At 52.7% G+C, this 19,922-nt stretch overlaps 1 protein-coding gene across 10 annotated transcripts in view; it reads left to right on the forward strand.

The window, feature by feature from the left end:
- TNS1 (tensin 1) overlaps positions 1-19,922 on the forward strand; it is a 254,731-nt gene that overhangs the window by 93,106 nt on the left and 141,703 nt on the right. For 3 of the 10 annotated variants that reach the window (XM_060193931.1, XM_060193932.1, XM_060193933.1), the window contains exon 1: positions 3,594-3,821. The exons of the other annotated variants lie outside the window; for them this stretch is intronic. The gene's annotated coding sequence lies outside the window, so the exon portion shown is untranslated. Of the gene's footprint in view, positions 1-3,593; positions 3,822-19,922 lie in introns of those variants that run through there. 10 annotated transcript variants of the gene reach the window in all.

The following is a 19,922-nucleotide window of genomic DNA, read 5'->3' on the forward strand; positions in this document are numbered from 1 at the left end:
CTCCCCCCAGTCTTAGACATGTTAGTGGGGTCATGTCTTTCCATCTCTGGGCAGTTCCTGTGCTCTGACTCCCTGAGGCCAAGAAAGTTCAAGGTCAAGGCTGGTAGGTTCTGTGATGCTGGAATTTGGGATTTTTGGGAACCCAGACTCTTTCTGCCTGGGAAGGGATTGGTCATCTTCCAGGGAGTGGGGACACTAAAGTCTATTCAATGGGAGAGGTCCTGAGATGGTTCCCCCCCCCCCGCCATCTTCAAGGACTTTACTGTCATTGATGGGGCTTGGGGGGAGCAGCCCCCCCAAAAGGTGGGCTGACTAGCCCTTAGTGATGTTGACCCCAGAGACTCCAGCATTTCCTGCTTGCCCCTGTCTCCCCTGACTCCCTCCAACCCCCTGGCACACCCCCCAGTCACTTTGCTCTTTGGAATGTTGAAACTTGGCACAGAAGTTTGACTCAACAAAGTTTATGAGTGCTGAAACTAGAAAACATCTTAAAGAACTTTTGAGTCTAACATCATTATGCAGCAGGAGAAATTGAGGCCCAGAAGTGCAGCCTGCAGACCCAGGGCCTCACAGAAAGGTGGTCCAGAGTGGGGAGGAGAAGCTGAGGAGCCCCTTGCCACCATCCTGTGTGGTCTTGGATGAGCCTGCTGACCTCTCCAAGGACGCTTTATTCAGCTGAGATAACAGGGCAATTCCAGGAGGTGATTTAAAAGGGGAAGTGATTTCCTCAAGTCCTTGGCTCTGTAGGTGTGTCTTTCTCCTACTCCTCCCTGTAATCCTAGTTGCTGCTTCGTTTTCTCTCTTTCAGACCAGAGCACTGGTCAGATCTGGCTATTATTGGTGGTGCTGAGCATGGAACCTGGTCCTCTCCTGTGCAAGTCCTGTGTGTGACTGATACGCTAGCTTCCTAGTCCTGCTTCTTCAGGTTTATCATTTTGTGTTACTCAACCCTTCCCATCATCCTGCCCATATATTTATTGATTGTGTGCTCAGATCTGGCTTATAGTAATGCTATATTACTATAAGGGAATTGAACCTCAGACCTCTGAGCCTCAGTCATGAAAGTCTTTCTCAAAATCACTATGCAGTCTCCCTGACACTCCCCTCAATATTTTAAACAAGAAAGTCTTTCATATATGTACATTTGAAGAGATAATATGGTAGTCTCTATAGGTTCTGTAGTAGACATTTTGAAATATTTATATCTATCTTTCGAGAAAGAGAGAGAGAGAAAGAGACCCCCATGTGTCATCACTCTGGCACATACAAGGGTACTGGGGACCGAACCTGGGACCTCACACTTGCAGATCTGCAGCTCTAGCCACTGTGCAAACTCCCAGGTCTAATCTAGCCTTTCTTTCTTTTTTTTTTTTTTTTTCATTGAATGTGTTTTATTTATTTATTTTTTTCAATTAGCTTTTTTTTTAAATTTATTTTTTATTTAAGAAAAGATAAATTAACAAAACCATAGGGTAGGAGGGGTACAACTCCACACAATTCCCACCACCCAATCTCCATATCGCATCCCCTCCCCTGATAGCTTTCCCATTCTCTATCCCTCTGGGAGCATGGACCCAGGGTCGTTGTGGGTTGCAGAAGGTGGAAGGTCTGGCTTCTGTAATTGCTTCCCCACTGAACATGGACGTTGACTGGTCGGTCCATACTCCCAGTCTGCCTCTCTCTTTCCCTAGTAGGGTGGGTCTCTGGGGAAGCGGAGCTCCAGGACACATTGGTGGGGTCTTCAGTCCAGGGAAGCCTGGCCGGCATCCTGATGGCATCTGGAACCTGGTGGCTGAAAAGAGAGTTAACATACAAAGCCAAACAAATTGTTGAGCAGTCATGGACCCAAAGGTTGGAATAGTGGAGAGGAAGTGTTAGGAGGGTGCTCACTGCAAACTCTAGTGTACTTCTGCTTTCAGGTATATATTTTGCACTAGTTTATGGATATGTGCGAACATATGCTCTCTCTCACAGAACCTGGTCTATATCTAGGTTTTGGGACTTTGTTAGAAAGTGAACCACCTGGGATGGAATTAGAGAATACTGTGAAAGGAAAGGTCTCACCCGTGTAATGAAGCTGAAGGGTTGTCATTCCACATGTGAAGTCTCTGGACACAGTCTGAGCTGAAGCATGTTGAGGTGGCAATCGTTGCATTGTAATCTAGCCTATTTCTTGGATGCATTTCAAAGAGCATGGAAGCATGCATTTCACGCTTCAGAGTTTGATTCAAATCATTTTTTATCAAGGCAGTTTTTAATTTGTAATTAATAGTGAGTTACCGGATTACAAGATTACAGGGTATATTTCCACACAAAGTATCGTGTCCCCAGCCCCCCAGAGACAACCACCAGAGTTCTCACAAAGTACTAGAGACAGTTTGTTTACTTCTGTTTGTTTGGCAAGTTCATGTGTATCAGTTCTCTAGATTCCACATATGAGTGAAACCATCCCATAGTTGTCTTTCATCTCTTTACTTATTTCACGAAGTATAGTCACCTCCATTTCCATCTGCTTTGCCCCAAGGGACACAGTATCATCTCTTTTGATGGAAGAGTAGTATTCCATGGAGTTTAAATTCCGTAACTTCTTCAGCCAGTCATCTGTTGACGGACATTTAGGCTCCTTCCACTCTTTGGCTATTGTGGATAATGCAGCTTATGAAAATAGGGGTGCACTTCAGATGTGTGCTTTAAAAAATTTTTTTTCCTTTATTTAATGAGAGAGACCAGAGTACTTCTAAGCCCTGGGTTATGGTGGTGCTAGGGATTGAACCTGGCACCTCAGAGCATCAGGCATAAGAGTCTTTTGCAGAATCATTACACTGTCTCTCTAGCCCAGTGCTTCCATATCTTTTGGATGAATGCCAAAGAGTGGCATTGCTGGATCATAAGGTATTTCCATTTTTATTTGCTTAAGGACCCACCCTCCATATAGTCTTCCAAAGCGTCTGCACCAGTCTGCTCAGATCATTTTTGTCTTGGAATTTTTTTCTTAAACCACAACCCTGCTCAGGATGACTTGAAAGCAGTGAGTGTGGGCTGGGGAGGCAGCATAATGGTTCTGCAGAAAACTTTTATGCCTGAGACTCTGAGGCCCCAAGTTCAATCCCAGTACCACCATAGGCCAGAGGTGAGCAGTGCTCTGGTCTTTCTTTCTGTGTCTTTCTCTCATTAAAATGAAAGAAAATATTTAAAAAGAAAAAAAGAAAGCAGTGAGTGCCTTGGAGAGCTAATGTTTATTATTATTGTTGTTAATACTGTTATTATACCAAGCATCGTCTCCTACCCACAACCTCAGTTCCCTGCATCCTTGTGCCTCTTCCCTGGCCCTGGACCACTGTGCTTGGTGGCCTGTTTCCTGTCCCCACCTCTGTCCTCATGCCCTTTGCCCCTCCCTGGAGGCTTCTTGAAGTGTTCACAATTCTTGTAGCACCCTGGCATTAGTGCCCGGCCTGGGAGCCTGGCCAGAGCTGGGCAGGAGTGCGGCAGGCAGGGGTTAAAGGAGACGGCGGGGCCAGCTGCTGGAGTCTCCGGGAAGGAGGCGGGCGCTCCGGGCCACCCGCCCAGCCAGCCTGGCCAGGCCCGCAGGGGAGGGAGCCAGGGCAGTGGCTCCCTGCCGGGTCAGTTGCTCCCAGCGCTGGCCCTGGGATCAGCTCTGCTCCCTGTGCCCACTGCCTGCTGCCCCCTGCCTGGACACAAGGCTTGCTCACGCCCATCCCTTGCCAGTCAGCTTCTTGCCAGTCACGGCTGCTGCCGTCAGTGCCCACTGCCCTGACCTCAGGAGCCCAGACCCCCCACCCAGTGACACCCCAGCTGGAAAGGTGAGTGTGTGGGGGTGCGCTGGATGGGGGGCAAGTCACCAGGCTGGCTGGGCCCCGCAGCCCTAAGTCAACCTGCCAGCCCCCTGCGGCCAGCTGTGTCTGGGGTTCTGGCAGGGATGTGCTGGGTGGGGCTGTCCCCCCCCCCCACACCCAGCGGAGTTTGTTTGTTGGTGTTAGTGGCAGCTCAGGACCAAGACCAGTGGAGCCAGTGGTTAGGGACGCTTCGGCCAAGCAAGGCAGGGAGGTTGGGGCTGTCTACATGCTGGGATCTCTCCACTGCCTACTACTCCTCACCAGTGGTGCCAGGGGGCCAGGGCCAGGCCCTCTTTATTCCTTAGCCTGTCTTCCCTCCTCAGGGGCTGCCACTGGGCACCTTTGTCCTCCTTGTCCACCCTCCATTCCCCAAGGACCCACGGCTGCTGAGGAGGGTCTAGCAGACCTCAGAAGTTGGGATCAAAAGCACCCCCCTTTAGCTTGGCTCTGTGCTCCCTTTGACCCATGGGCACAGCCGGTACCCCCTGCCAGCCTCCCCCCCTCAGCTGCCCCAACTCTTTCCTCACTGCTCTGGGCAGCAATGGCTAATCCAGGTGGTTAATGAACAGACACACGCATCTACCAAACCACCCCCCCACATCCACCCTTCCCAGTCCTGTCCCTTCCTCTGACCCCCAGTTGCCCTACCTGCCAGCCCTGGCCAAGCTCTGAGTGCTGCTAGAGAGCTGGTCTGGGTGTCTGTCCACCTCCCCTGACACCCCCCCCCCCCAGATCCCCACTCTAACTTAGGCCTGGGCTGGGACTGTTCTTCCAGATGTTGGCAGGCTGGGCATTGTCCTGGGAGGAAGCTGGGTGGGGTGTCTGCCCCTGGGCAGGGGGTCACAGCAGGGGTGTGGGATGGAATCAGAGGGCAGGATGGGTTCTGGGTGGGGACAATTGTGGGGGGACTGGATACCAGGGCTCTGGAGTCTTTGGGGGAGGGGACTTCTCCCTGGTAGCTCCTCCTGTGTGGCTGAACTAGGGATTGGGGTGTCAGGCGTGTGTGGGGGGTGCACCCCATTTTCCTAGAGGCTCTGCTGCTGGGCCCCTTCCTGAAGCCGCCTGGGTGGGGCTGGGACATTGTGGCTCAGACTTGGCTGTAAGGCCCTGCTCCCCCTGCCAGCTGGCAGGGACCGCCTCCCCCCACCCCCAACCCCAGGACCTCAGCTCACTGATGCTGCCACCACTGAGTCTGAGGGCAGGGGTGAGCCTCTGGCAGTGGATGGCAACTGGGGGACACTGCTGGAGACCCCAGTTGGGGGGTGGCTTGACTGTACCATCTGGGGAGAGTAGGGACTAGGAGGTGGGTCTCAGCCAGCCTGACAGGACCACCCTGGACTTGGGAGGGAGCTGAGCACCCTTGGGTGGTAGAGGGGTCTCCCTGGAACCTTCTGCTCCCTGGTGCCAGTCTTCAACTTCTCTGCCCCTCTGTCCTCATTCCTCTCTTGTCCTCCAAACTTCACTTCTCTTAAAGTCTCAGCCTCTTCTCAAGTGGGGCTGCAAACCCAGAGTTACAAACACAAAACACAGAGAAAGGGGGGCTGCTGTCCAGGTGGGGAGCAGAAGAGCCCAGAGGCCTGGTGACTGGTTGGTAAGCTGGTGGCCATCTGTTCCGTGTTGATGGGCTGTGGCCTAAACCTTGGGGCATGGGGACTCTCATTTCCTGCTGTGAGGTGACCAAAAGGACCAGTGTTTGCTGAAGGAAGCCCAGCTGGGTATTTCTAGTGAGCTTGGCAGGTCCTAGGGAAAAGGGTCTGCCTTGTAAGGTAGTGAGCTCCCTGTCCTACTGTGTGTGTGTGTGTGTGTGTATGTGTAGGGTGGCTTTGTGTGTGTGTGTGGGGGGGGTCAGGCAGAGGCTGGACAGCTGTTTGGATGGATTCCGGGGCTGGGCTGTACTTAGCTGAGATGACCTTGAAGGTCCCAGGGGACAAAGAGGTCCTGGGATTCTCGGCATTGAGGAGTTCTCGGACACGCAGTCTGGAAGGTCAGGAAGGCTCCAGCCTCTGGCCTAGGGCGCTCCTTCTCCTCACAGGCTCACAGCTCCCCATTGTAGCCTCCTGGACCTGCCCCAGCCACCTCCTGTAGGGCCCACATTTCACCCTGTCCTGTCCCCTAACCTGTGTGTGACAGGAAGGTACAGAGGTGTCACAGACTTTGATTCTCCTGCATTAGTGTCCTTGCCCCCCTGCTGAGGGGCAAAATGGGGGGCATTAGGCAAAGTTAGGGAGGGTACTCTGAGATTGAACAGCTTCAGCCCCTGCCCCCACCTCCACACACACCAAAAGGGGCCTCCTCAGCCCTCCCAGGTGCTAAAATTCTCAGGGCAGGTTAATCTGAGCCTCAGTTTCTAAGCATGTAGAGTCATGAACTTGTTAGGGTGGCTTGAAGTGGCTTGTGTAACTGGCAGGGTGGGGGGTGCAAGCCAAGGTCCAGTTCTCAAGGGCCTCCCTGAGGAGTGGGGTGGAGCAGGGCCCCTCCCCACCCCTCCCCTCCTCTGGGCCTCTCCAAACCTGTTTCCTGGCAGAAGTGAGAGGGGAGGCAGGGAGGGGTGGGACCTTCCCATTCTGGGGGTCACAGAGGTTGCCAGGATGGCCTCTCTCTATAGCCTCTGTTCTTGGGGTGCCCTGTGACTTCTTTCTTAGTGCCAGGTTGTAGAAGTCAGATGCCAGAGGTCATCCCTGCCAAATCCCTGATTCCTTTCAGAGCAGCCCTGGGGTAGGGGGAAGGCTTGGCATGTTGATGGGTCCCCACCCCCTCAACACCCCCCCCATCAACCAGAGCACTGCTCAGTTTTAGCTTATGGTAGTGCTGGGGCTTGAACCTGGGACTTTGGAGCCTCAGGCTTGAAAATTTTTTTGCATCACCATCATGCTGTCTCTCCAGCCCATGTCCTTCTTTGTCCTAACATTGGTGTCTCCACTCCAGTCAGGCTATTCAACTGGGCCCCCTTTCCCCCCTGGTTCATCTGAGGCCCAAGTGAGGTCTGAGTGGGCAGGTGGGGTGTTGGGAGCAGGGGCAGGAGGATGAGATGCTGAAGGAACCCAAACAAATCAAAACCCAAGCCTGGTTGATGACTCCGGCTTCTGGGATAACGTGGGGTCATGTGTCTCTCCCCCCTGGAGGGTAGGGGGACAGGGGCTGAGAGCCACTGGGATCTGAGAGCTGACAGAGGTGGGTGCACTGTAGGAGACAAACTTCTCTCAGGCCCTGGACTCAATAAAAAGAAGATTCCAGATGGGCCGGGTCCTGTAGGCAGGCTGGAGTTCTGCAGAGATCCAGAAAGGACTTTTGTGGGCCCCTTAGCTCCAGGCCCCTGGTTCTCTGCCTCCCTCTCTGGCTCTTACCTATCAAAGGGACAGTGAGGGGTATCTGGCTGCCAGCCTTGCAGGCATCATGCCCACCTCCCTGGTGCCACTCCATCATGCCAATCACACCTGTCCTTCCTTCTCTGAAATCACTCATGAACTTTCTCATCCCCAAGGGGGTGGTTGAGGGGACTCGACCCAAGTGGGTGACTCTGGCAGGCACCCCACTTGTTCATACCTTGCACCCTGGTTTCCCCTGGAATGGGGCTGGGGGGTCTGGTCTTGCTGGAGCTGGGACTGATGGGTGGGGTCGCAGGTGGCCAGGATCAGCTCCTGGCACTGTCTTCTGCAGGGAGGTGTGGCTTTTTAATCCCTGCCTTTTTAGGTCTGGAATCGAAGGCAGGGGGTGCTCTGGGGAACAGAGAGGCTGGCATGAATCGGGGCTGGGTGGGGGATGACAGATTGCAGAAGCCTCTTAGTGAAGCCCTCACCTTTCTGCTCCTCTGCCTAAGGGGCCCCACAACTGGAAGCCCCCTTCTCCAAGAAGCTTCTTGGGCTTTCTCCAGCTTAGAACAGTAGGACCCCCCCTCCATTTCCTGGACCTCCCAAGCTCCCCTGTCTGTGCCTTTAACCCCCCTCCCACACACACCCGGGGACACTGGCAGAGTGCTGAGGGGCAAGAACTATAGGCAGGCCCCTGGGAGAGAACTTGCTAGAACCAAAAACAGGGGGCTGTGTTCACCAAGAGGGAGAGTGTGACTCCAAACAGACTCAGCCTGGGGTGACCCTGGTGCTAGCTGTGTGATCTGGGTGGGCAGTTGCAGCTCTCTGTGCCTCAGTTTACCCTTTGTAAAGTGGAATGATGACCATTCCTGTTTGTTGCATGATGTGTTTGTCTGAAAGGCTTTGACTTGGCTCCTGATACATTGTAGGTGCTCAGTAAACATTAGTAATGACGATTATACTGCTTGTATGTCCTAAGTAGGATTCTTGCTAGATTGATGCTAACATTATTATATGAGGCATCTTTCTTTATTTAGGATAGAGACAGAAAAATTGAGAGTCAAGGGGAAGATAGAAAAGGAGAGAAAGGGGGCCAGGCGGTAGCGCAGCAGGTTAATCGCAGGTGGTGCAAAGTGCAAGGACCAGCGTAAGGATCCTGGTTCAAGCCCCCCGGTTCAAACCCCCGGCTCCCCAACTGCAGGGGAGTCGCTTCACAAGTGGTGAACCAGGTCTGCAGATGTCTGTATCTCCCCATCTCTGTCTTCCCCTCCTATCTCAATTTCTCTCTGTCCTATTCAACAACAATAGCTATAACAACAATAACAATAATAACAATAAAGCAACAACAAGGGCAATGAAAATGGGAAAAATGGCCTCCAGAAGCAGAGGATTCATGGTGCAGGAACCAAACCACAGCAATTACCCTGGAGGAAGGGGGGCGGGGAGGAGAGACACACACCTGCAGCCCTGCTTCATGGCTTGTGAAGCTTCTACCTGCGGGTGGGGGCCAATTATTACAATTATTCATTGTAATGTGTATGCTCTACTGCCTGGCCCCATATATTGGACTTAAAAAAAAAATCCCTATATTGGATTTCTACTAGGATTCTAACTGTAGGTTTCAGATGAGGAGAAACAGACAGACACCACACCATAAAGCTCCTCTCAGTGCCGTAGTACTCCCATGTGGTATTCTGGAGCCTTGAACTTGGGTCATGAGTGCCAGGCGCCCTGCCAGGTGAACCATCTCACCAGCATTCACCCTGGGTTGACCTTTTTCTTTCTTGTGGTGGTTACATCTCTAAGACCAGAAGGATTTGGAGACCAGAGATGAGAGAAGATGGTCCCATTCTTCATTCTTTTCCTTTCAGCATCAGAGCCTGGAGAAGAGACTCATCCCCCCACACACACACACCTCCTCCCACTCCCCCGTAGACTGGGGGAGGCTGGAGCTGAGGGGACATGTGTTTATGGAAGACTCTGAGAAAGTTAGCATTGGTGTAAACAAGATACATGATTATAACCAGCCTAAGTTCCCTGGGCCCATCCCTTGATGAGAATCTGAACAAGAGACATCCCCCACCCCCAGCTTGGCTTGGCCCCTCAATGTGCTCCCCTTGATATGGGCTAGGCTAATTGGGGCTTTGAAAGTGGGACCACCACCCCATCCTGCATCATTGTTGTAAATCACTCCACCCACAGCTTCTGGGCCTGAAATCTTTATATATATATATATATTTATTTATTTATTCCCTTTTTTGTTGCCGTTGCTCATTTATTGTTGTAGTTATTGTTACTGTTGCCATTGATGATGTTGTTGTTGGATAGGACAGAGAGAAATGGAGAGAGGAGGGGAAGACAGAGAGGGGAGAGAAAGAGAGATACCTGCGGACCTGCTTCACTGCTTGTGAAGCGACTCCCCTGCAGGTGGGGAACCGGGGGCTGGAACCGGGATCCTTACTATGGTCCTTGCGCTTCGCGCCATGTGCGCTTAACCCACTGTGCTACTGCCAGACTCCCTGGGTCTGAAGTCTTAACTGGCATCCCTTGTTTGTTTGTTTGCTTGCTTGTTTGTTTTGGCTGCTAGGGTGATGCCAAGTCTTGACACCTGCACAATTCCACTGCTCCTGGTGGATACCTTTTTTTTTTTTTCCCAGCTAGAGAGTGAGAGACAGTGGGATGGAGAGGGAGAGAGAAGGAGAAACTATGGCACTTGCTCCAGTGTTCGTGCAGCCTCTCCCATGCAAGGGGCTCGAACCCAGGTCCTAACATATGGTACAGTATGTGCAGTACTGGGGTAACTACTACCCAGCTCAGCCATGAATCTCTCTCCTGGTGGAAGGGAGTAGGCGGGATTATGGGAGGCAGCATGCCCAGTCTTTCCTGCATGCCAGAGAGCAGTACCTCAGACCCAGGGCCAGGATGGACTCCTTTATCCTGGGCCACTGCCTCTGGCATTCCTGGTTCCCCAGGGCCTGCCACTGTCTACCCAGAGAGGCCAGGCAGCTCTGGGTCAGAGGTGAGCTGTTTCTGGGCCTCCTGGCCCACCCAGGGACAGCTGCAAAAGTCATTCAGCTCCCTTTTGCAGAAAGAATGGGCCCTGCTTGATGATGATGATGATGATGATGATGACAGCTGGGGTGGTGGGTTCCTGAGCCCCACCCGTCTGGCCTCTCTCCAGGCCTCCCTGGCTCAGCTCCTGCTCACCTCTGCCCCACTTCTAGGCCACTGCTCAAGGGGAGGGGGCTCTCCTTTGACTCTCAACCTTGTCCATATCCAGCCAATCAGCTGGTCTGCAGCAGGCCTTTATGGGGTGCAGTCTGTGGGTTCAGCACAGGGATCCATGCTGTGCTGGAGGGAAGAGTCAGGGTCTTTACTCTGGGGGTCCTCTGGCCCAAGGGGCCTTGGGGAGCACCCTGCTCTGGATGGGTCCCGTGTCTGGATGGGTCCCCTCCCTGGTTGAGCCCCAACATCCTCACCAGTAAGGGGGGAGCTCTGGAGTCCTCCTCCTGGCTGCTAAAACCCTGCCCCCTCAGGCCTCAGGCTATGAACTTGACCTTGGATTGACCTTGTTTTCCACCCCCACCCCCACAGTCCAGGGCCAGCAGGAAGTCCCGCCTGATTAGGGCCCTAATCACTGCCTGAGACTCCCAGAAACTGCCTGGCTGGCTGGTGGGGGAGGGAGGAGGGATGGGGCATGGGGAGGGGGCGCCAGAGAGTGGGAGGAATGAGGAATGGGGAATAGGGAATCAGGATGGGGCGCCAGGTCAGTAAGGGGGCAGGCAGGGGAAACAGCCCCCACCTGAGACCTGAGCTGGGTGGCTGGGCACAGGGAATCCCTGATTGTTCTCCAACGAGCCTTCTTTGGGCATTGACCCTCTGCCAGGCATGGTACCAGGGGGATGGGACTGGCAAGGCCAGGGAGACACGGGCTAGGGGGAGGCAGAAGGTGTCTGCTGGGTATGGGCTCTGCCTGTTGGCAGAGTGAAGCTGTCAGGCCAGCTGTGATGGGTCTGGAAAGATAAGAAGGGACAAGACTCTGGGCACAGAGGTAGGCGTGCACAAAGGCATGGTAGTGTGTGAAGAGGGAGAAATGGTGGATGGGGTATTGGACTCTCAAGCTTGAGGCCACAAGTTTAGCTCCCCAGTGTCTCCTGTGCTGGAGGGATGATCTGGTTCTCTCTCTCTCTCTCCTCCTCCTCTCTCTTATTAAGAAATAAAAAAATAAGGGCTGGGCAGTGGTGCACCTGTTAGAACGCACATGTTCTAATGTGCAAGCCTCTGTTCCCCTCCTGCAGGGGAGGAAACTCTACAAGTGGGGAAGCAAGAGTTTATTTATTTATTTATTTATTTATTTATTTATTTATTTTTGCAAGTGTCTCTTGTTCTCTCTCTCACCTTTATTGATTTCCTCTCTATCTCTATCCAATAAATAAATGAAGTATTTTTTTTTTAAATGTTAAAAAATGGGGAAAAGGAAGCTCGCAGCCTTGTTCGAGTCTGAAACATTGTGTGTTCCTCTGCTGTGTGGCTTTGAGTCCAGCCTCTGAGTCTACCTCTGCAAAATGGGGTGCCTGCCCTCCCCGTGAGGTTATGGTGAGGACAAAATGAAATTCCTTTTTAAAAAATATTTGTTTATTTTTGAGAGAGAACTGGAGCATCCCTCTGGTATATGATGCTAAGAAGCGAACTCGGGACCTTGTGCTTGAAGTCGGGTGCTCCAGCCACTGTACATCTCTCTCTACCCTGCCCCACCCCAGGCCTCTAGAGCCTGTATAAAGTGCTTGGTCTCCTGCAGGCCTGCATCAGGGATGTATGTGTGTGTGTGTGGGGGGGGAGCTTTGGGAGACCCTGGAGTTGATTGGGGTGCTGTCCTGGTAGACCCTCTGGGCAGGTTAAAAAGTGGGCAGCAGGGAGCTTTCCAGTAGGAGAAAGACAGGTGATCTGGGAAGCTGTGAAGGCTGGCCTTCCTCCCTCACCCCTCCTACTGTCCTGCACCCTCAGACAGGGTAACAGATAGAGATATGTCCTTGCTGGGAGACCTTTCAAGAGGGCAGACCACAAGCTGCTGGAATTCTCAGGGAGTCAACAGGCTCCTTTGGGGATAGGGGATCCTTTACCGTCTGCCTGGCACAAAGGAGACGCTTACTATTTGTTGAATGAATGAGTGAATGAATGAATGAATGAATGAGCAAGCAGGGTGTCCTCTGGCCTGGATATGCCTGTTTGGAGGCTGCAGGCATCCAATCTGACTAAGAAGGCCCAGCCAGCGTTAGGACAAGAAGCTGACAGTTCAGAGCCAAAGGCAACACTGAGTGTGGAAAATAGCAGTGCATGGATGGGGAGGTGGCATAGTGGTTAGAGCAATGGACTCTCAACCATGAGCTTTCCAGTTCAATCCCTGGCAGCACATGTGCCAGTGATGTCCTGGTTCTTTCTTTCTCTTTCGTTCATGTTAATGAAACACTTTTTTAAAAAACAATTTCTTTACTGGGGGATTAATGTTTTACATTCGACAGTAAATACAATAGTTTGTACTGCATAACGTTTCCCAGTTTTGCACATGAAAATGAAACACTGGATAAAAAGTAAAGAAAGAAAGCACCAGGTGCTCATGGAGTGTGGAGGGGGGAGCTGGGATCTGGGGAGCTTTTCTTTCCTGGCAAGGAAGGGTCCTGCCACAGGGTGTGGTGTGACCTTCAAGACCACAGACTAGCAGCTTTGGGGGATAATACCTCAGCTAGCAGAGTGTTTGACTTGCATGCCTGAGGCTTTAGGTTCAGTCCCGGGCATTGTATGTACCAGAGTGCTGCTCTGGCTTTTGTCTCTCTCTCTCTCTCTCTCTCTCTAAATAAAACAACTCATAGAAATAAACAGTTCACCAGCTACCTGTCTGGACTGGAATCTTGACTCTGTCTTCGTCTGTCAAATACGGGAAACAAGGAGGCTGGGAAATAGCTCACACCTGGCAGAGTGCACACCTAACCAGGCACTCAAGCCCCTGGCCCCACCTGAGAGCATCATGCAAAGGGGAGGTGGCATGTGTGGTGGATCGGTGCTGTGATGTCTCTCCTCTCTGTGACTCTCATCCTTACAGGAAAAAAATGTGGGGAGCAAACAGAAGGGTGTTGGACATGCAGGCTGTGCAGTGTGATGATTGCTGTCCTTGTCACTCCTGGTGGGTGGCGCAGGAGGGGACAGAGTGGGGCAGGGGCTTCTGGGCTGGGAGGAGTCAGCTGTGCAGGACCACATAGGGAGCAAGGACTACGGAGGGGGCTCGTCTCAGTGCCTTGTGAGCTGCCTTGAACATCACTCTGGGGGTGCCTCTCATGACCCCCTGAGCTGAGCTGGGCCCCATGAACTGGGCCTATCTCTGGGAGCGGAGGCAGCAGCCAGGCCTGGACCCTAACCAGGAGCCTTGGGAAGGAGAGGGAGCAGGATTGAGGAGTTGGATTGAGGGAGACAGGCCAAATCTCCCAGCTGGGCCTTCATCATCTCCTTTCAGGGCCTCCGGGGTGCCCTGGGTGTGTGCCTCCCTGGCTGACTATCCCTCATTTTTCCTGTTGCAAAAGACCCTGTCAGTCACTGTCCTGCTCCAACCTCTTCACTATCAGCTCTCATTTCTCCCCTGGCCCCAGGATAAGCAGCTGCTTGGCAATAGGAGAGAGCAAGGGTAGATCTTGGGGGGACCTGCCCTGATTTAGGGTGGGAATAAGACTGGGCAGTGCTGGGAGGGGCTGGTGCCTTGAAGCCATGGCCTGTGATGCTGTGTAGCCTTAGGAAATCATGCCCCCTCCCTGGAGTGTTTTGTCTTCACTCAGGAATGGGCAGGAGGCCTGAAAATCTGCAGGGGCTCCTGGTCTTGGGCCAGTCAGAAGAGCCTGTCAGCGTGAAGCTGGGATGGGGGGGCTATGGGTCTGGAGGCATCTGCCTCAGGTACAAGGTGGGGGTGCCCTTCCTGCCCCGGATTGACCTGCGTTTGGTCCAGTGATCACCTCTCCAGGCAGTTCCGCTTTTTTTGTTTATTTGTTTTGTTTTGTTCGTTTGAGAAGAGTGAGGGTAACAGCTGCCTGGCTGTTGTGGGCTGGAGTCCTGGGGTATCATTCCCAGTGAGTCAGGGGAGGGGCTGTGCTGGAAGAATTGCATTAGGGAAGCAGGGAGGGGGACAGCATCTGGGGGGGGGGTGCTTGTTCATGCTTCTCAACTGTGGGAATAGCTGTGCTGGGGAGAAGAGTGAGTAACAGCTGAGAGTGAGTAACTGCTTGCTCTCTTGCTCTCCACAGAGCTGGGGTACTTGCTGTCTGAGGCTGCAGATGGTCTGGAATCAGCCACTGAGTCACAGCAACTGCCCTGAATTTTCTCAGGAACTGTGGGGTGAGGTGGGGTCCTACAGGGCACACCCCCTGTCCCTCCCTCTTTGACTTTTTATGCCCCAATGCACTGGGTCCCCCTACTGTCTGTACCCTACACCCCAGAGGCCTGAGACTCCTGAGCCCCCAGGCAGGGTGCATGCCTGAAGCAGCAGAAACCCTGTGTGAGGTGGCCCTGGGTTCAAGTCCTATGCCCTGACTTCTGTGTAACTGCTTCCTATGGGGAAGGGGTTGTTGTTTGTATTTTTGGAAAGATCGCACTTGTTGCTGTGCCCTGGGGTGGGGTGTGGGGTCCTCTGCCCATTGGAGGAGGGGGGTTTCAAAGCTGGTGTCTGTTTCACCAGCTCTGTCCTTGGCTCCCCCTCCTCTCTACCACCCCCCATCCCCTATTCCACCTCCCAACCCCACGCTGCGTTTTCCAGGATGTTTATCCTCTGCAGATCTGCCCCTGTCCTGTAAAAGTGAATGTACATCCCACCACCCCCCTGCATCTGACAGCACTCAGCCAACTGCCAGCAGCCTGCCTCACCCCTTGTGGAAGCGCTCAGGTGGGTGGGGTGTCCCAGGGGGATTTGCCACTAGCCCAGCCTGGGCCACCTTGATAGACAGGCTCTCATGGACCCCCTGTCTCTTGGAGATGTGGGGGTGTCTTTTGCTCCTCAGTTTCTGCAGCTCTAGTTCTCCCTGCCCTGACCCGTCCCTATTCCCTTGGTTTCCTGGGAGCAGCTGTGCCTCCCCAATGGGTGTGCTGGGGGGGGTGTCCATCTGTCTTCCTGCATGGGTTGGGGCCCACCAGGCTGTCCCTTTGCAGCTAGACTTGGCGAGGCCCTGCAGAACTCTGTGTCTGAGTGTGGATACTCCAGGCCTCAGGTCACCAGGTCTCTGTAAGGGCTATGCCAGCCAGAGCCGACAGCCCCTCCCTGCCCCTGCCCCAACTTCACCCTGGACTTGCTTTAAGATCTCCTGTGTCTGTAATGGAGCTGGGGGGCAGGAGGTGGCAAGGAAACATTCCAGGGGGGTGGATATGCGTCAGACCTGGGAACAATGCAGGGGACAGCCAGTCCTTCTCTGGCCCTGCTTCAAGTCTGCTGTTGAGTAATTGGGAGGTGGGGATGCTCCCTGTGGCCTGGCCACAGATGGGGGTGGGGATCCCACTTCCCAGGCTCTGGGTACAGCCCCTCAGAGCAGTGGTGCTTCCAGAACATGGCCCTTGGGCAGGTGTGAATCATGTGGGATTATCACTCTCTCTCTCTCCTGCCAGTGCCATCAGCTGTGACCCAGGAGTCTTCTACAGGATATGCCTGCAGATGACAGATGGCTGTGTGACGGCTGGACACGGGGGGGGGGGGGGAATCAAAGGTGGCCTTTTGGAATGTTCTGGCATCGTCTTAGAAGGCTCCTGGCTCTGACCTTGGCAGTCACTGGTCTCTGCTCATTCTGTCAGAGCTGTCCGTTCCTCTGTCTGAAAAGTGGGTATAAGAATAGTCCTGGCTTCCAGGCTGGGGGAATAGCTCAATTGGTAGAGTGGTAAGCTTTCATGCCTGATGTGCAGGGTTTGACCCCCAGCACCACAAGTACTGGAATGGTGTTCTCTCTTGTCTCTTTCTCTCTACTCTCTGCCTCATGTGAACCTCTCCTATGTAATAAGTAAAATAATCTTTTTTTTTTTTTTTTTTTTTTAAATAAGAGATTAGTTCTTGCCTCAGAGGCCTGCAGTGAGGAGATGAGTTGAGTCACAGAGTCCTCAGAATGGAGCCTGGCACAGGGAATGCCATTGTGGGCATGGAGACTGAAGCCCCCATTTTGTTGCCCTTGTTGTTACCCTTGTTGTTGTCGCTATTATCATTGTTGTCATTGCTGTTGTCGTTGTTGGACAGGACAGAGAGAAATCGAGAGAGGAGTGAAGACAGAGGGGGGGAAAGAAAGACTGCCCATGAAGCAAACCCCCCCCCCCCCCGCAGGTGGGGAGCTGGTGGTTCGAACTGAGATCGTTACGCCAGTCCTTGCGCTTTGTGCTACCAAGGCTGCACTACTGCCTGGCCTCCTAAATTTACACTTTAATGTTTATGAGGAAGAAGGCATTTTAAGATTGAAGGTGCTCTGAGAACCACATTGTCCCCTCTGTTGTCAGATTGGCCTCCAGGGCTCAGAGGCTTCTGTGACGTGGGAAGCAGGACCATAGACACCCTCAGACTCTTGAAACACCTACAGACTCTTGCAGACACCACAAACACCATCTGACATCTGCAGGTCAGAGCAGGAAGAGGGGTCTAAAAACTGTTATCCTGAACAACATGCAAACCTCAGCCTAGGTTAAGAAGCCAGGTGCAGGGGAGTCGGGCAATAGCACAGCGGGTTAAGCGCATGTGGCACAAAGCGCAAGGACTGGCATAAGGATCCCAGCTCAAGCCCCCAGATCCCCACCTGCAGGGGTTGGGGGTCGCTTCACAAGCAGTGAAGCAGGTCTGCAGGTGTCTATCTTTCTCTCCCCCCTCTTTATCTTCCCCTTCTCTCTTGATATCTCTCTGTCTTATCCAACAACAACAGTAATAACAATAACGGCAACAAAAATGGGAAAAATGGCCTCCAGGGGCAGTGAATTTGTATCCAAGTGATCACCCTGGAGGCAAAAAAAAAAAAAAAAAAAAAAAGCCAGGTGCAGCAGATGAAGGCCTGAACTTGAGAACATGAGGTTCTAAATTCAATCCTTAGCACTGCGTATGCTGGAGTGATAATCTGGTTTCTCTCTCTCTCTCTCTCTCTCTCTCTCTCTCTCTCATCACTAATAATTCCTGGGCTGGGGAGATAGCATAATAGTTCTGCAAAAACACTTTTCTGCCAGAGGCACCAGAAAGCCCAGGTTCAATCCCCTATGCTGTCATAAGCCTGAGCTGAGCAGTGCTCTGGTAAAAATAATAACCACAACAATAACAATTCTAGGATAAGCAAATTAAAAGTCGGGGCTGGGCAGTGGTGCACCCATTTAAGTGCACATTAACAGAGACCCAGGTTTAAGCCTCTGATCCCCACCTGCAGGGGAGGAAGCTTCATGAGTAGTGAAGGTGTCTCTCTATTTCCCCCTTTCCCCTCACTTTCTTTCTGTCTCTATCCAATAATAAAGAAAGAGAGAAAAGAAAAGAGAAAAGAATAAGTCAAAGGGGGCCTCCAGTGTTTGTGTGGGTTTAAGAGGTTTGAATGTGGCCCCCAGCCCCAGAATTCTCCACTGGGGTCCTGGAATGGCCCTGTACCACCCTCCTTCCCTCAACTTCCCATTCATATCCTTCACTCCTCAGCTCATCTGTCCCTGGGCCTTCTGGCGCCCTGACACCCCCACCCCCCAATCTTTTTCCCATGCATCCTTCCTGCCTTTCCGTTCCAGCACAGCTTAGGGTCAACAACTTTTGTCCCTTAAAATTCCCCCTTGAGGGACTGAAACCATGGGGGGGGGGAATTGGATGATTGAAGGGGTGGGGGTGGGGGTGGGGTCAGGCTCCCCTCTGGGCGTAATTTCTGGAAAAAACAGACAAGACTTGAATCCCAGGGAAGCCACAGCCCTCTTCATGCCTCCTCCATTATCACAGTCCCCGGGTTGCTTGATAATTCTCTGTTTACATGTCCAGCTCTTTCCCTGAGCATTCCTGTTCCTCTCTGTCTCCCCAGCTGGGAGCCTGCCACCCAGGGGCTTCCACCTAGTCCCATGGGGTGGTGGGGGAGTTGCATGGCTGCTCCCCAGACCTCCCTCCCTCCCCTGGCCCTTTTTCCACAAGAAACCACAGACCTCACTGCTTTCCTTGGCCCAGAGTCTTTGAGGAACTTCCTAGATATTCTACTTTTCTCTGTTGGACACCACCCCCCTTCTGAGCCTGGGGACCCTCCTCTAGGTGAAAAGAAGGGGTGGGGTTATGGCTGCTCCTCAGAGCTCTGGAAAAGTTGACATTTCACCCATTTCTCATGGACTGCTCTGCGCCTCCTTTCCCAGAGAGCTCCGCCTCCATTGGGCCTCCAGAACTGGGCCTCCAGTGGAGTCTTTCTCCTCCTCCATTTCCTTACTAGACTCTGAATGCCCCCTGCTGTCCTGTCTCTGGTCTGGGTCCTGTGTGAGAGATAGAGACAGAGAAGGAGAGATACCTGCAACGCTGCTCATGAGGACTCCTCACCCTGCAGGTGGGGACCAGGGGCTCAAACCCTGGTCTTCGTGCATGGTAATGTGTACTCTACCAGGTGTGTCACAACCTGGCCTCTGTCTCTTTCATTTTGTCTTGTATGCCTGGGCTCAGCCATCTGTGCTCCCCTCCCCTCACCCCTGAGTTTCCCCCTGCCCTCCCTCCACTGCTCTGAAATCTTTGTGAACATGAGTCCTGGGCAGAGCCGAGCTTGGAAGCCTTCATACCACTTTGCTGGCTTCATGACTCTCTGGCTGTGTGACCTGGGGCTGAGCCGAGACCTCTGTGAGCCTTGTTTCCTCATCTGTAAAGTGGATTGATTTCCTCAGAGTGTCCTGGATGGAACAAATCTGAAAGTCTGAAAAGCAAGTCTCAGGGCTCAGGAGATATCATAGTGGTGAGGCAAAAAGTCTTCCATGCCTGAGACTTTGAGGTCCCAAGTTCAATCCCCAGCACCACCATGAACTGAGCAGTGCTCTGGTCCCTCCTTCTGTTTAAAAATAAGTAAATAATTTTTAAAAAGCAGGTTTCTGGTTTTAACAAGGGAAAGGAGGTGGGGAGATGAGATATAAGTCTGGGAAGAGACACAGTGGGCCTCCTGTGCCATATTAGGGCATTTGGACTTTATAGTCCTGAGGAGCTGGGAGCCATGGAGGGACTGAAGGGGAGGACAGGCATCTTGGAAATAGTGTTCTACTTAACTGGGAGACAGGAGACCAGACAGGCTGGACAGCAGTGAGGAGGCATGTGCTTGGAATCTGCCACAGTCACTTTTTTGTGAGTAAGAGGAGGCGCCAGTATCAGAGAGAGTTCACTGTCAGGGCCTGTGCCTTTTGTCAGGCAGATGGTCCAGGTTCAAACCCTGGCACCACATGGGAGGTATTATGGTACTGGGGGAAACTCTGGTGCTGTGGTCTCTCTTTTTCTCTTTCTCCCCCTCTATTTTTTCTGTTGTCACCAGGGATTCTCCTCTCTGAACTGACTTTTTAAATAGAGAGACAGAGATGGAGAGATTAAGAGTCTTTAGCACTGAAGCTTCCTTCAATGCAGTGGGGACTGGGCTGGGATCTGGGTTATGGACATGGCAAAGCAGTACACTAAATGAGCTATTTTGCTAGGCCCTGTCTCTGTCCTTTTTTATATGTCTGTCTGAATGAAAAAGGTGGCTCAGAGCAGTGACATCATACCTGTTTGAGACCCCAACTCTGGGGAAAAGGAAGGAAGGAA

Source organism: Erinaceus europaeus, chromosome 7 (assembly GCF_950295315.1).
Source record: "Erinaceus europaeus chromosome 7, mEriEur2.1, whole genome shotgun sequence".
Taxonomy (NCBI): domain Eukaryota; kingdom Metazoa; phylum Chordata; class Mammalia; order Eulipotyphla; family Erinaceidae; genus Erinaceus; species Erinaceus europaeus.